This window comes from Cavia porcellus, unplaced genomic scaffold (assembly GCF_034190915.1).
Source record: "Cavia porcellus strain 051 isolate PalLab524CR breed Dunkin Hartley unplaced genomic scaffold, mCavPor4.1 scaffold_16, whole genome shotgun sequence".
NCBI lineage: Eukaryota > Metazoa > Chordata > Mammalia > Rodentia > Caviidae > Cavia > Cavia porcellus.
Window position 1 is genome coordinate 34,667,605 of NW_026947499.1, and position 15,157 is coordinate 34,682,761.

Genomic DNA, 15,157 nt, shown 5'->3' on the forward strand with positions numbered 1-15,157 from the left:
TAATAGGTTCCTTGAAATTTCTGAATACATTTCAACATATTTTCTTATTTTACTTGGGGAATGATTGTACGGTTAATGAAACAATATTACGAGAATTGAGAAGTATTGGTGTTTGGTGAAGTAGCAGATAGGATAGCTTCGGCTGCAACAGAAAACCACAAAAAATGGTGTTCAAAGGGCATTTGGTTGATTCAGTGGCTCAGTGACACCATCAACAGCCCAATGTTTTCATGTGTTTTTGTCAACCATAGCAGTTTGGTGAAAGTGACAGTGGCATCGATATAATACGTACAGACATGTATTGTGTCATGCACTCATCTTAAGCCAGTCATTATCAAAATGAAAGACTGGCCTGAGATTTAGCTCAGCGGTATAAGCACCTGCCTGGCAAGTGCAAGGTTGTGAGTTTGATTCCTCATACCAAGCATGATGGTTAGCCATCATGCTTCATAAGGACCTGTACCCTTCTCTGGCCATTTACTACACAAAAATCAAAGCTCTGTTGGAAATGGAAAAATTTTTTAAATAGAAAAAGATAACTGTATTTTACAGGTAATATCTGCTAACAGCCAAGCAGTAGTCATTGTGGAAAGGGATTACAAAAGAGGTACTTGAGAATCCCAGATGAAGGAGAATAGTGCTTCTAGAGCACCAAGAGAATGATAAGAACCATTTGAAGCATATATGCTCAAGAAGATTAAAAGCTTACTATATATTGAGGCCTAGGTAAACAAGATTATCTGTCTCCCAGCTTCCATGAGAGGCTGAGCACTTAAAGAACTAGTGTTCACTGATCTCTAGCCTCTTAGGGAGGGAATAATGGCTGCATCTTATGTGAACAAATTTTACTTTCACCAAAAACAAGAGACACTCATTTCAAAGCTAGTTTAGCCTCTAGCTTCATGAGAAAGAGGCCTTGAACTTTAAAATGTATCTCCAACACATTAATGCCATTACCAGAAACCATCTTTGCTATGGGTCAGCTCCAGCTGAATTGCTTTTCAGTCACTGAAACCAGAGATGCTTCCAGTGAAGAATTGTACCAATTAATTCTGGCACCAATTCTTTTTTTAAAAAATTAATTCTTTAAAAATACAAGTTTCAGTGAGAGACTCTTGGAGGGTTAAGATTAGACACAATGAGAACAGAAAAGAAACAATGGATTGGAAAATAAAGGACTACACACTTATGTAATTCTTTACCCAGAGAATCCATCAGATTCTGATATCAGGGGTTTCAATACCTGAGACTTACTGGCCTAGGAATTAGAGAGAATGGCCAGTGCCTTGACACTTCCTATCCTGCAGTATACAGAAAAGCTAAACCTCAAAGGCATGGAGCCAGCCTGAGAGGGGAGAAGAGTTACAAAGAGGGAGTCAAACCTGTGTCTGTTGGAAACAATACCCTAATAGAGTAAACTTACTTAAGTGAAACCCATTTGACCTGCCAATCATTAAAAAAATTTTTTTAATTATAACACTGAGTTATAAGATCTTAGTAAAGGTTTTCACTTGGTAGGAGGGTAAATGATTAAATACTTTCATTAAGCAAGACAGGAATATGCATATTCCATTCACTCTGCAAGGAAATAAACATCTGGTTTAAGCATCAGAACCTGTGAGTTTGATTGGTAAGCCTGGTCTCAGGGTACGCTAAGGTACTAGTACAGAAATGACCTTCTTTGTACTGTCTGGTAGGGGCTTATGTGGCCACAAGGTCATCTTCTATTTCTGCTTTGGCTCTTACTGCAGGAAAGTGGTATCATCCTGGGTGGTCCATTTTATACCTTTACATCATTTCACACCAAAAGAGAATTTCTGGGGACTGGGGATATAGCTCAGCAGTACTGTGCCTGCCTGGTAAGGGCAAGGTCATGAGTTCTATCCCAGCAAAAAAAAAAACAGGAGGAGGAGAAAAATTTCTTTGAAAGCAAAATATGGTTTGGATCCATGCAGATATTAACAAACCCTTATAACCATGAATCTGGATAATTTAATCCGGCTTATTCCAGTCTCATGAAACCTTTCAGCTGCCCTGGGAATGGTCCCATGGTGATCCAAATTCACTCAGGCAGAGCAGATGCTAGGCAACAAGCTGATCATCCACAAAGTTTTCCATGAAGTAGTTTCTTCATGGTTTGTTTCTAGGCCACTTTAAAAGATGTTCTCAGAAATCTCCCTGAAAAAACTGCTTTTGGAAACTCATGACTTTCCTCCTGGTTAAGTCACGAAAATTGCAATCTAAGTGAAGGATCATTGGCTTTTAATGATGAACTAGTTTATTTTGATGATCAGTTTTTTGTTTTCATTGTTTCTTGGCTTTCATCTTTCATCATGGGCACTCAGGGCTGCCATGGGGAAGAAGAGCTTCATTTTGCATGCAATTACAGGCTTTGTGTTGTAAAATGGGGGCAGCAATACCTAACTTTCAGGATCATAGAGGAAGTAAGGGAAAACATACTGAAAGGTCTAGCACACAGTGTTTAGCACATAGTGGGCCCTTAACCAAATATGCATACACCCATATTCCGTTCTAGAAGTTCCATTGTTTGCACAACAAATGCCTGTGTTGAAATCTTTATAAAACCATAATCCGACACGTCCAAGACTGTGTGTCCTTATGACAGGCCAGGGTGCCTGGCCTCTTTAAATGAGGACAGAAGGAAAAGAATTCAAAGTTTGGCCCTCATCTGACTCACACTTGTTTTTTTAATTATAAAAATATAATGCTTGTCCATGTAAATAATATCTTCTGGAAGGATACCAGGAAAATGATAAACTCTGATTACCTAGAAATCTCTGGTACTCATATTTCTCTTATTAATTTATTCTTTGTGACAGGTTCTTGCTATGTATTTCAGGCTGGCCTTGAACTCACAGTGTAGCCCAGGCTGGCTTTGAACTTTCAGGGATCATCCTTTCTTAGTTTCCTGAGTGCTAGGATTGTATGTGTGCACCACCTCACTTATTTGGTTTTTGTTTGTTTTGTCTTTTTGAGACAGGATTTCACTATGCAGTTAAAGCTGGCCTTGCACTCACTTTGTAGCCCAGGATGGCCTCAAACTTGCAGCAATTCTGCCTCAGCCTCCTGAGTGTTGGAACTACATCCATGTGCCACCACGCCTGGCCCACCACATTTAAATGTACATTTGACTTGCTATGTTATCAACCTGTAATATTTATCAGGCTGTAATCCTTTCATGAGTTAAGCAGCATCTATAATCAGATGTTCCCTCTTGGTTTGGTGGTACAGACTTGTCATTCTAGGACTCAGGAGACTGAGGCAAGAGGGTTGCCATGAGTTTAAGGCCAGTCTGGTCTACATAGTGAGTACACCTGAACTGCAGAGTGAGACCCAGTTCCCCCCATTGCCCCACCAAAAAAAACTGTTCCCATGTACAAGGTTGTGAGTTGCATGATTTGAATGTCTGGGTATTAGGGAAAACAGAAATCCCTTCTCTCTCTCCCCAGCTGCATTCCATCTTCTCCTGAATAGAGGCAGGAATAGGGCCATAGGCCAGTGACATCCAGATGGGAAGCTTTAGGATCACTCACAGACTAAGAGAGTAGCATTAAGTCCAGATGTGACACCTGCCTATAATCCCAGCACTTGGGAGGCTGAGCCAGGAGAATTGCCACGAGTTTGAGGAAAGCCTGGGCTACATAGTGAGTTGAAGACCAGTGTGTACTACACAGCAAGATCCTGTCACAACCACCCCCCCCCCACCAAAAAAAAAAGCAACCCTGGATTTTGTTCCTCCATGGCCAAAACAATAATGTGGGGTAGGAGCTGAGGATTTTAACTCAGCTAAAATAACAGCCTGCCTGCCTCTACTGCCTTCTAGAATGGAATACAGGTGTATGAGCTCAGCCTGCCTCTACTGAGGCACACCTGCCTGGCAAGTGTGAGGTTATAAGTTCAATCTCTGGTACCAAAAAAATAAATAAATAATGTGGGGTAGCTGGGCACAGTAGTGCATGCCTGTAATCCCAGCTACTTGAAAGGCTGAAGCAAAGAGGATCATACCTTGGACAACTAAGTAAGATCCTGTATCAAAAAAAAAAAAATTACTAAGGTTGTAGCTTAATGGGTAGCATGCCCCTGAATTTTATAGTCACTATCAAACAAAAACCAAAACCCTGGGTATGATGAAGAAGGGCCATGAGTAAACATTAAAATGCCTAGATTTCTGGAGAGATTTTGGCTTTGTGAAATCCTTGGGACTTCACAAAGAAAGGGCAGAGCCTGTCCATGTAATACTACTTTAATCCTCTCCCTGGGCCAGAAGATCCTAATTATATCCCTGTCTCCAGAGTTGGTTTGGGTACTGTCAATTTGAAATCCATCCATCAATCAGTGGGTTGGAAAAGCAAACTTGTAGGTGTTTCTGGGTGGGTCATAAGGCTTGGGCTTGAAATTTGTATCTGGTTCCTGGCTTCTTTCTCTCTGACACTGCTACTCTGCTTGCTGAGTGCTATGAACTAAGTAGCTTTACTCTGTCACACTATGATGTTCCTGCCTTGGAGCCAGTTGACCACTGACTGAATCCTCTTAAGCCAAATTAAACTTCTCCTTTAAATTGTGCCCAACAGTGAGAAAGCTGAAGTACAGTTGTGCAGCTGAGAAGGCTTTCCCTTCAAGGGCCGGCTTGGTGTGTCCAGATTACAAGAAATTCCTGGCTTTTTACCATTAATAGTGCCTTTAAGTGTCTCTGCTTATCCAACACTAGAGGGTGAATAGGTCATGAGTAGGCAAGAGAGAAACAATAATATGCTTGATAATACACTTAGAGCCAGAGAGAGAAGAAACAACTCTTAGAACAAGGGCTCCTGGAGAAATAGACCTTGGAGAGACAGATGGCAGCTTTGCCCAAGTTCCACAACTGAAAGAGTTTCAGATGCAACAAAACTTTCATTTTAGAAAGAGAAAATAGTAATCTCAAAGTTCGTAGCCCATAGGATCAAGTGGAATATGTCAAAACACCACAGAGAGAATGAAACCAGGAAGGCAGGAGCTTACAGGATCATCAGTACTGTACTTTGAGCTGACTGGGTCATCCTTGAACCAGTCCTAGTGACTAGGGGATGCCCCTCCTTGTCGTGCTTCTGCTGGGGCTATCCGAGCTAATCATGGAGTCACATGAGAAAGGGATGACCCAAACTAATTAAACCATTGAGGATCACTTTGAAACAGGAAGATGCGGTGGAATTTAGAGGATGACTACCTTGAATATCCCTGTAGTAGCATATGGTAGCGTTTCCTGATCATGAGATCTTGCACTCCTGTGGGTGTATATGGGAAACCCTGAGGAAAGAGTAACTTCATTTGTGATTTAAAAGTGTTTTTAAAGATGGACTGGATATATATGCTCTTCTTAGCCAGTTCATATCATAGTGCTATACATAGAACCCTGGAAACAACAGAATGTCCTTAATTGGTGATTACACTTCATATGGGGATCTTTTTGAGTGCCAATTTTGACTTAAATGAAAATTCTGATTCAATCTATATGGATGAGTCCTGAGATTCTGTCCCCACCCTTGCACTGGACTGGGATTTGAATCCAGGGCTTTCACACTGACCTACATTCTCAACTCTTTTATTTATTTTTTATTTTGAAATAGTCTTACTAAGTCGCTAAATAGCCCAGGTTAGGCTGGAACTGGGGATCCTCCTGTCTCCGCTCCCCTTCCCCCCGAGAATGCTAGGATTACAGGTGTGTATCAACTCACTTGGCTGGAATTGTGCATTTTTCAAAGTCTCCAGCTGATGCCGAATCACAGCCCACACTGAGAAGCAAGGACCCAGGTATGGTTTTGTCTCTTAAATTCATGAACCATGTGCTAGCAAGTTGTAAAAGGCAGAAAGGAATGGAGAGCAAGCAATTTTCTTGACTAGGAAGATTCTTATGTGGATTCTTATAAGTTATCTGAAGCAAAGAATAAATTTGTTTTAAAATTTCGTCCCAACACAGATTACCTACTAACAAAATTGTAAATTCGTTGATATAGAACCCTCTCTTAACCTCAGGGGAAAAACCTGTCTAGTTGTCACCTGCCTAGTTTGCAGTGACAACCCCAACCTTCTGTCTCCTCCTGTCAGCTCAGGAGTGTGACGCGGCCGCGGGGCTGTGCTTTTTGGGCGGGGTACCACTCGACAAGGCTTTGTGCTGTCACGTTTGCTAGTGTCGTCTAGTGTCGTCGCAGGGCCCAGCAACAGTGGCGCCCACATCCCGGTACCCCAGTGTGAGCTGGGGAAGTGTTGGGCATGGGTAGCAGCCTTCCTGAAACCCGCACGCGCGACCAAGGGCCTGGGGACATCAGCCTGCCTCTACTGAGGGCGGGCAACCAGCGATCCTTGTCCTTTGCTTCAGTTCGCTGGTTTCCAGTGAATGCGACCCGGCCCACTTCCAAGATGGCGGCAGAAGCGTCACGCCGGGCGGTGTAGCTTGGGGCGGCGACCAATGGGCTTCCGGGCTCGGCCGCCGGTGGGGCGCGGGAGGCGGAAGTGCGGTGGGCATCCGCCTCCGTCCCGGCTGCGGCCCCAGCCTGTTACATAACGCTTTTCGGACTGCGAGTGGTCTCGGGTCTCATCTCCCTTCGCCCTCAGGATGCACTGAGCCCTGCGACGCCGCCCGTGGCTGCGGCCGGCTCCCGCCAGAGGTGAGGCGGTGGGGGTGGGGCGGGGGCAGGGAGGTGACACTGGAGTGGCACCCAGCAGGGGAACTGCGAGGGGCTGGGCCGAAGGCCGAGCGCTTCCCTTGGAGGTGGCCCAGCCTGCGGATCACTTTCGGTGGCTGCGACCAGAGTTTGAAGGCAGGCGAGCATCGTGGTGGAGGCGCTGGCAGGTGGCGGCCCTTTTCTTGGGGCCGTTTCTGTGCTGGGCCCCAAGGTAAGTTGTCCTGGAAATTGGAAATAAAAGAGCGATTTGGGTGGTACCCAATGGTGTCACTGGAGGTAAAGGGTCCGGCCTGCCTGTTTCAGCCCCGCCTCTCCTGACCCTTCCTTCCGTGTGGTACTTGTCGAGTCGGGGTAGTTGTTTGCTGACTTGTTTGCCCTCCTCCAAGCTCTGAGCTCTGGCTTTCCACCCTCTGCCTTTCAGTCTCCCCGCCTACTGTCCCCGCTATACTTTTTGGTATTAAGACAAATGCATGCTTTCCATTCCAGTTAGTTTATAGTGCAGCCATGCCAACCCTCTACAACGACTCCAACTTCTTCCAAATTAAGCACTTGCCGAGAAGCAAGAAGAGAGTTGGTAGTTTGTATGATTTGACCCATTGGGAAAATTGGGGGCGAAGGGAAGCTAGCAAGTATCTGTGTGCCCCGCTGGTGTCAGAGCCCAGGCCTGGAGGATCAAGCAGTGAGGTATCCTGCAATAAATGTGAACTTTGGCTGCTGCTTTAATCTCTTTCCCCTTGGCCAAGTCCTTAGGTCATGTGCTTTTTGTCACTCATGTCATTCCTTGATCCTGAAAGAAAAGTCTAACAGCCAATCACTGAAGAGAGTGTTGCCAGTTGCAAAGATTTTACCAAAGCACAGAAGACATAGAATCCCTAGTTAATGCTTACCTAACCATGTAGGCAGTTATGTGATTCCAAAGGTTTCTGTGCAAACACAGTAGTCCAAGTAAAACCAACATTGAGAAGAGTTTTGGAGGTCCTGTGGCCATTATAGTGGCTGACTGGGCAACAAGAGCAGGTCTTTTGTATCATTGACTTAAAAAGGAGCAAAGATGTCAAATAGATCCACTCCTAAAAACACACATGCATAAATGTCAATGAATTGTTTTAAGCTCCATTAAGAGATGAGATTAAAAAACTAGAAGTAACCCTAGAGCTATCTTTCCAGGCAGTCCAGTCACATCAAGGAACGTAAGTTTCATCCCTACCCTAACATTTGTTCCCATCAAAAATTATGTGCAAGATAATAAAGCACTAAGCTTACCATGGGAGAGTGACACGAGCCAAAGATTCCCTTTCAGAGGAGCTCTAAATTTATGGATAAGTTACTGAAATTAAATGATGGCAGACATGTCCAAGGAATAGTTCAAGGATTTGATCCCTTTATGAATCTTGTGATAGATGAATGTGTCAGAATGGCAACTGGTGGGCAAAAAAACAATATTGGAAGGGCTGGGGATTTAGCTCAGCAGCATAAGCAATATTGGAAAGTGATAATAAAGAAATGGTATCATTGTGTTGGAAGACTTGAAACAAGTTTAAAATGACTGACGTAAGTGGAAAAATACAGCCCCTCTTCAGAGTGCTGAAAATTGGGTTATACATATTTTCATATTAAATTTTTTTGTTAAACTTTTATAGTAGTAAAAAAAATAATGTGTAAATCAGCTCTTTCAATATGGGGCCTGCATGGTTGACTCCACAACTTTGTGGTTTGCTATGAGTTTCATTTTACAGACTTAGCAGACATGCTAGGTTTCTGTGAAGATGATTAAAACCTGTCACAAAATCAGGTGAAGTCTGGTGTCAGCATGGAAGCATAACTCACACAGTTTTTTCACATCTTCTCTGTGTCCTATCTTTAGCCTCTTCTGGTTGTAACTTAAAGTGACCTTGTCACTGTATTTGTTTTAAGCACATCCCTGTGCAGACAGTGTGGAGAGAGTATCTTTAAATGTGGCTTGTCCAGTTTGCTTAGCAACAGCATGCTTCTGACCAGAGTAGGAGAAAATTCCTGGATGTCAGGTGATTTGTACAAAAGATTCATTTGAAATGAGACCAGGAAGGATGATGATGTCATTAATGATAGGTTGTTCATGCCCACACACACTGCCCCTGCCTCTGGTAGTCAGAATTATTTTGATCAGGTAGATATAAAATCCTTACCTTGCAGTCACAGGGAACAGACATAGTCCTCAGAACTCTTGAGTTCAGGAACCTCCTATTTTGCTCTGCTGGAAATATGCCGGAGAGCCCATGTAACCCTGTGTCAAGTCTCTCACTTTTAATAGAATGTGGCTGCCTACCAGAGGCTTTTTTTTTTTTTTTTTTTCCTATGGTGGTGACACTAGGGACTGAACCCATGAGTGCTTTACTGAACCCACGAGAGCTATATCTTCACCTCTTTTTGTGTTTTGAGACAGAGAGGCTCACAAGTTCCCCAAGCTGGCCTTAAATTTGTGATTTTCCTACCTCAGCCTCTCAGTGGATTACGGGTATGTCCAACTGCACCCAGCTTAGATGTGTCATCTCTTAAATGGTGGTTCCCCCACACCTACATCTTATATCCATTACCTTCTAGAAGAAATGCGTAAAGCTCATATGTGTTTGACCCCTCAGATCCTCTTTGTAGAAAGCAAAGCTAGGGTGTGAGCTCTGCTCTGAAACTGGTTCTGCTTTTGTTGTGGGAAGTGCTTTCAAGTACTATACAATGATTGCCTGCAAATGATGCTGGTAGTGCCAAGTCTCTTTGAGGATTAGGTCAAATGCTAAATCTGAATCACCAAGTAGTTGTAAATGTCTTTGATGGCTCCTTCCTTATATCCTTTTTTTGTTTTATTTTGAGATAAGGTCCTCCTATGTAGTTCAGGCTGGCCTGGAATTTACTATGGTTGATCTTAATCTCCCTTCTGCCTCAGCCTCGCAAGTGCTGGGATTAAAGGTATACATCACCGTGATCCACTGACTTTTTTTTTTTTTTTTTTTTTTTTTTTTTTTTGGCGGTACTGGGGATGAACTCACAACCTCACACTTGCCAGGCAGGCGCTTATGTCACTGAGCTAAACCCCCGGCCCCCTCCCCCGACATATTCTTTTTAACATGACCTTAAAAGGCGCTGGTTGGCAGAACAGTTCAGGGTGTCTGGAAAGCCCACATATATCACGGCTAATTAAAAAATGACTTGTATGTTTGAGCACCAAATGTGCACTTTCTATTAGGTTCATATTGTGCTACCAGCACTATGATATTTGCTCAGTGCTTGTGGAGTGAGAGGAAGAGGTCTGAATGGGGAGCCAGAGCTTCCTGCAGGAAGTGGCTTGGGGGCCCATGTCAACACTGAGTAATGCTTTGGGCGGCTGCTGGAGTATCCGGTGAGAAGGTTTGACAGTCACCCCAGGGTAGTCACAGCTCAGAGATTCGAGATTATCAGGTTGTAAGGGAAGTGAGCAAGTGGTGATTATCCCCTTATTCTGCTGTTTAGCAAGTTGGATCCCCCCACTGTTTTCTTCCCAGGCAGAGTCCTAGAAGAGCACATAACTCCCCAAAATGATAAGAACTATCTGTGAGTGTGACAACATGTTTTCAAATGTCTCTCTAAAGTATAATCACCTATTTTACCCTAGAATAGACTTAACACTGACTTTTAAACCCAGCACCCTAAGAATAGCATAGCATTTTAGGCACTGATGCCAGAAATAAATGTAAACACAGATTTTAAAGTTCCAAGGAATTAAAAAGGAAGTGGTTGTGGACAGGGACACAAAAGATATTGGAGAAAGTCTTTTTTTTCCTTTGTTTCCACATGAAGACAAAATAATAGTTTGTCATTTTTAATAGATCATGTCTAAAAAAAAATCTTTCAACTTATTTTTTGTAGAATGTTGTTAAAAATCAAGTGGAATTTTTTTTTTTCTTTCCTTCCCAGGATTGATTTAGGCAGATGAGTTTTAAAATTTGAACCTATAACTTAGAAAGCATTTTCAGGGGCTGGGGGCTTAGCTCAGCTGCATAAGCACCTGCCTTGCAAGCAGGCAGTCATGAGTTCAATCCCCGGTACCGATAAAAAAATGAAAAAGAAAAAAAAAAAGCATTTTCATTATAAAATAGGTAATTTTCCCCTAGGTTCTAAAAATGCTTTTTTACTAGAAACTGTTATTGCAGCAGTCTTTCCAGCCTTTCCTTGGTATTTTGTGTAGTGCCATTGGATACCTTTTTCACACATTTCTTTACAAAATGCTGGTTTTGACTAGTTGTAACTAGTTCTTAGAGGATTCACCCTTTGCTCTTTCTAATGTTTAGTGCATCTTCTAGATCAAACATTTGCTACTCTTCTCTATCTCTAAGTTTAAGGTTACTTTGCTTATCCTCCAGCTCTTCCTTTTAACCTTTCATTAAAATATCTATGAAGAAAAGGACACTTCCTGACTGATCTGTGTAGCTTAGCTATACTTGTACAACTCTCTGCTGTGTTTTTAAAAAAAGAAAAAAAGTTTTTCTTTTACTCATAGAAACTGGAAAAAAAGTAACATAATATTGAAAGTAAGGTAAGCACAGTATTCTTTTTTTGCTTTATGTTGTACATGAATTCTGATTTTGCTGTGAACATGGGTTACTTTTACACTTTAAAAACAAAAAAAGATTTAAAAAGAGCATTCTCCTCCCTCCAGAAAAGGAGAATGTTCTTTTTAAGTCTTTTTGAAATGGATTTTTTTTGGGGGGGGGGGGTCTTGTTTTTTTTCTTTTTTATCTGTACTGGGGATCGAACTCACGACTGCCTGCTTGCAAGGCAGGCGCTTATGCTTGCTGAGCTAAATCCCCAGCCCCTTGAAATGGATTTTTAAAATTTGTAAATTTTTTAAATGAGATTTTAGCTAGGCAGGGTGGTGCAAGCCTGTAATTCCAGCACTCAGGGAGCTAAAGCAGAAAGATTGCTGCAAGTTCAGTGCTAGCCAAAGCTATGTAGTGAGTTCAAGGCCAGCCTGAACTGCATAGGCAGACCCTGTCTTAAACCCGCCTTCCAATTAGATTTTGTGTAACAATGAAATTCCTCAATAATGATTACACAAGAATCCTTCAAAATGTTTTTGTGAAGCTGCTTGGCTTCCAGGTTTCTTTACTTCTTTAAAACTTTGAATCTTTTTTAGATTTTTTTTTTTTTTTTTGTACCAGGAATTGAACCTTAGTCCATTTTGGTCCAAAGTGGGTGTTAATTCTCATAATTCAAAGAGACACTGTAAAATAATTTCTAAATCATTACTAATTAAAAACAGCCCATGAGATTATTTTAATACAAAAATGTGTTAATTTCACATACCACCTAAAAGTCTTTATTTTTTTGATAGTAAAAACAACTCAAGTTCATTGCAAAAAGCTCAAACAATACTATGGAAATGAATGATAGAATACACAAACATCTGCCATAATTCCCAAGGCAAGCTGAGGATTTAAATTATCTTCTTGTAATAATATCAGCTATAAAAGTTAATTTTGGGGCTCGGGGTGTAGTTCAATGGTAAAATATGTGGCTTAGCTTGTGTGAGGCCCTGGATTTGATCCCTAGCACCAAAAAATAAAAATGAAAAAGGTTAACTTCTTGATCAGTTGCTACTTATACCAAATTTGACCCATTTTCGTATTTAGCATTTGATTCTGTAAAATCTTAAATGCAAATCCAGAAAAGCAAAATTAAAAACCAAAACAACATCACCACCCACAGAGAAGCTGGAAAGAGACAGGCAGCAGGATTGGTTTGCTTCAGGGAGGAAGGGGATGGGAAATTTTCTGAAACTGGATTCTCCTGTTGCTATGCTTTTTCCCTTTGAATTTAGCAGCCACCACTTGCATTTCACCCACTCCCTCTAAGCAGTACTGGAGGGTTGTTGTAGCTGTTTTCTGCCCCAAACCAACTGAGCTTTTGGTTGAGTTGTGATGCCAGCAGAGTCCAATCTTGTTACTAGTTTAAAAAAATTGATCAAGTTGGGGGTATAGCTCAGCGGCATAAGCACCTGCCTGGCAAGTGTGAGGCCCTAAGTTTGATTTCCGGTACCAAATAAAAAAATGTTGGGCATAGTGCTGCACACCTGTAATCCTAGCACCTGGGAGGCTAAGGCAAGAGGCCTACAAGTTCAAGCCCAGTGTGGACAACTTAGTGACTTGATGAGACCCTGTATCAAAATAAAAAATAAAGGGCATAATGAATGTGTAGCCATTACACAACTTGAGTGAATAAATCCATGTGGTTTTGACAACCATGAAATGAGATATAGCACCTTGCCATCTCCTTTTCTCAGTACTTCCCCTGTAACCACTTTCTGATCTCTGGTTCCTTTAATCAGTTTCAGAACTTCGTATCAACTAAATCCTCCAGCATTATTAATTTGTGTTTGAAGAGAGGTGTCAAGTTATGTGTGATCCATATATGGGCTGCTCTTAGAGCATAAACCTTTAGTGGGATGCTGTTTGGAAGTATGTAGAGAAGTGGGTGTTTGTTTCTTGTTGCGCTGCAAATTATTCATTTTCCTACTACACTAAAGTTTTGGAAGAAACCCAGGCTGCTGGCTTGCTCACCCACAGGCAGCTGCTCATTTGAATGAATGAACTGTTGCTTCACTTGCCCTCCACTTTTAAGCCCTTAGCACATGTTACTGGTGTACAGGCAGTGAAGCTACAAATAGCTAGTGCCTTTTTCCTTTTCTTCTCCACCCAGCCTAGAGGAAAGAGCTTAAAATTCATTCTTCTTGGGTTTTTCAATCCCATAAAGCTTGTGTGTGTAGAACTTCACATTCCTAAGGGACCTTGTAGTCTTTTAATTCCAGTGTGTGAAGGAGATTATGCTAATCTTCTGTAGTGCTTGGCTTGAGAAGAAGCCTAGAACAAGAAGGACAAGAATGGTGCTTTGTCATAGGATGGGGGGGATGAGCTCTTAGAAGAGGAATGGACAGAAGGGTTGGGAGGTGGCTGAATTTCAGAGAGAGTTGGTGGTAGTATGTTCTCGTGAGCAGAGCAGAAGGTGGGGCATGTGAGATAGGAGCATTGGAGGATAGTAGGAGGCTTGCAGTGATCTGAGGTTACCCTGAAGGTAAAGAAGGTGGCAGGGAGGGGACCTGTCCCACCGAGAACACATGCAGTTTGTTGACAGCCCCTCAAGGAGAGTTAGTGCAGAAGAGATTACAAATATTGGAGTGGCCCTGCTTGGAAAGGGGAGGAAGGAGATGTGGACCAGTGATTGGAGGGAGGTTTTGTAGAGTCATCTTGAAGTCACACATGGAAAGCCAAAGCACCTTGCTGGAGAGCTGGAGAGTTTCAAGGGATGAAATGAAATTGGCCGAGGGATGCCAAAACCCTCGGGGTCGCAGCAGGGCCTTAGAGCATGCGGTACACAGTGTAGGCAATAGAGCTCTACTCAGTTTTGCCTGGGGTTAGCCATAGGCTTGAAAGAAGTAAAGGCATGGCAGGTTGGTGGTATGGCCCTGAGACTGAGGGTGGAACCAGAGCTCCTATTGGTTGATAATAGGGTGATTTTTCAAGTAACATGCTTGTCTGGTAAGTGAAGTAGCACTGGGACTCAGAGACATGGAACCCCTGTGGGCGGGGGTGTTAGGGAATGGCTGCCAAAGAAAAGGATCTCCAGAAAATTGGGTGGTTCCTGGCTTTCTTACTTGAAGTATGAGCAGAATGCCCTATGGGCATCAAGACTGTGCCCAGGATTCTCTGGAAACTGAACATACTCCATTCTGTGTCCCCCAGATTCTGAATGCTCCAGCATTCAGGGGGACGGAAATGTGCCTGTGGATGTTGGGAGTGTCTTGACAACTCTTCTGGTTCTACTCTGTGACCCAAACACATGAAAGCCTTGTGAAGTGTATTAGTGAAGAGTGCCCAGCCACTGTGGACAGTGGTAAGTCCAGGTAGCAGCACATTCCTACCTCTGCAACAGGCAGCTTTCAGCACAGTGTCTAGAAGGGTCATTTTTAGCCCAAAGAGGGGTGAGGTTCACAAAAAAGCTGAGGCTGGGAAAGAAAAACAGTGAGGAAAACAGAGCCAGACCTTCTATTCCGACTTAGAAGTTCTACTGTCTACCCTCTCTGAATTGTTTCACTTACCATGCAAATGACTGGGCCACGGACCCAGGACATCCTGGGATAAGCTTTTTCTGAAGAGTGACACCTTGAAGCATCATGTTTGGACTTAAAAATCCAAGTGAACGTGGCATTCTCCTGTAGAATAAGTGCATCCACGCTGGAATACAGAACATGTCCCATGCCTTTTTTTTGAAAATGGCCTAGATGTCTGCAACTTTGGCCATGTTGCCTGCCTCATTGGGAGGGCCTGGGATGGACAGTACCTGTCTTTGTCTCCAGGGGCTTCTACGGGATCCCTTTCCTCTACCTCAGTGGTGGTGAACCTATGGCATGCGTGCTACAGCAGCCATGCAGAATCCTCTCTGTTGGCAGTGAACCAAATCACCCTAGCAGCAGG

General features: G+C 42.8%; 1 protein-coding gene across 4 annotated transcripts in view; it reads left to right on the forward strand.

Annotated features, from left to right (window-relative positions):
• The window catches only part of Naa60 (N-alpha-acetyltransferase 60, NatF catalytic subunit), a 29,582-nt gene that overhangs the window by 941 nt on the left and 13,484 nt on the right, over positions 1–15,157 (forward strand). Inside the window, exon 1 of one of the 4 annotated variants that reach the window (XR_010039814.1) lies at positions 6,460–6,662. The exons of 2 other annotated variants lie outside the window; for them this stretch is intronic. The gene's annotated coding sequence lies outside the window, so the exon portion shown is untranslated. Of the gene's footprint in view, positions 1–6,459; positions 6,663–6,738; positions 6,892–15,157 lie in introns of those variants that run through there. One more of the 4 variants, XM_023560901.2, reaches the window with a different exon arrangement.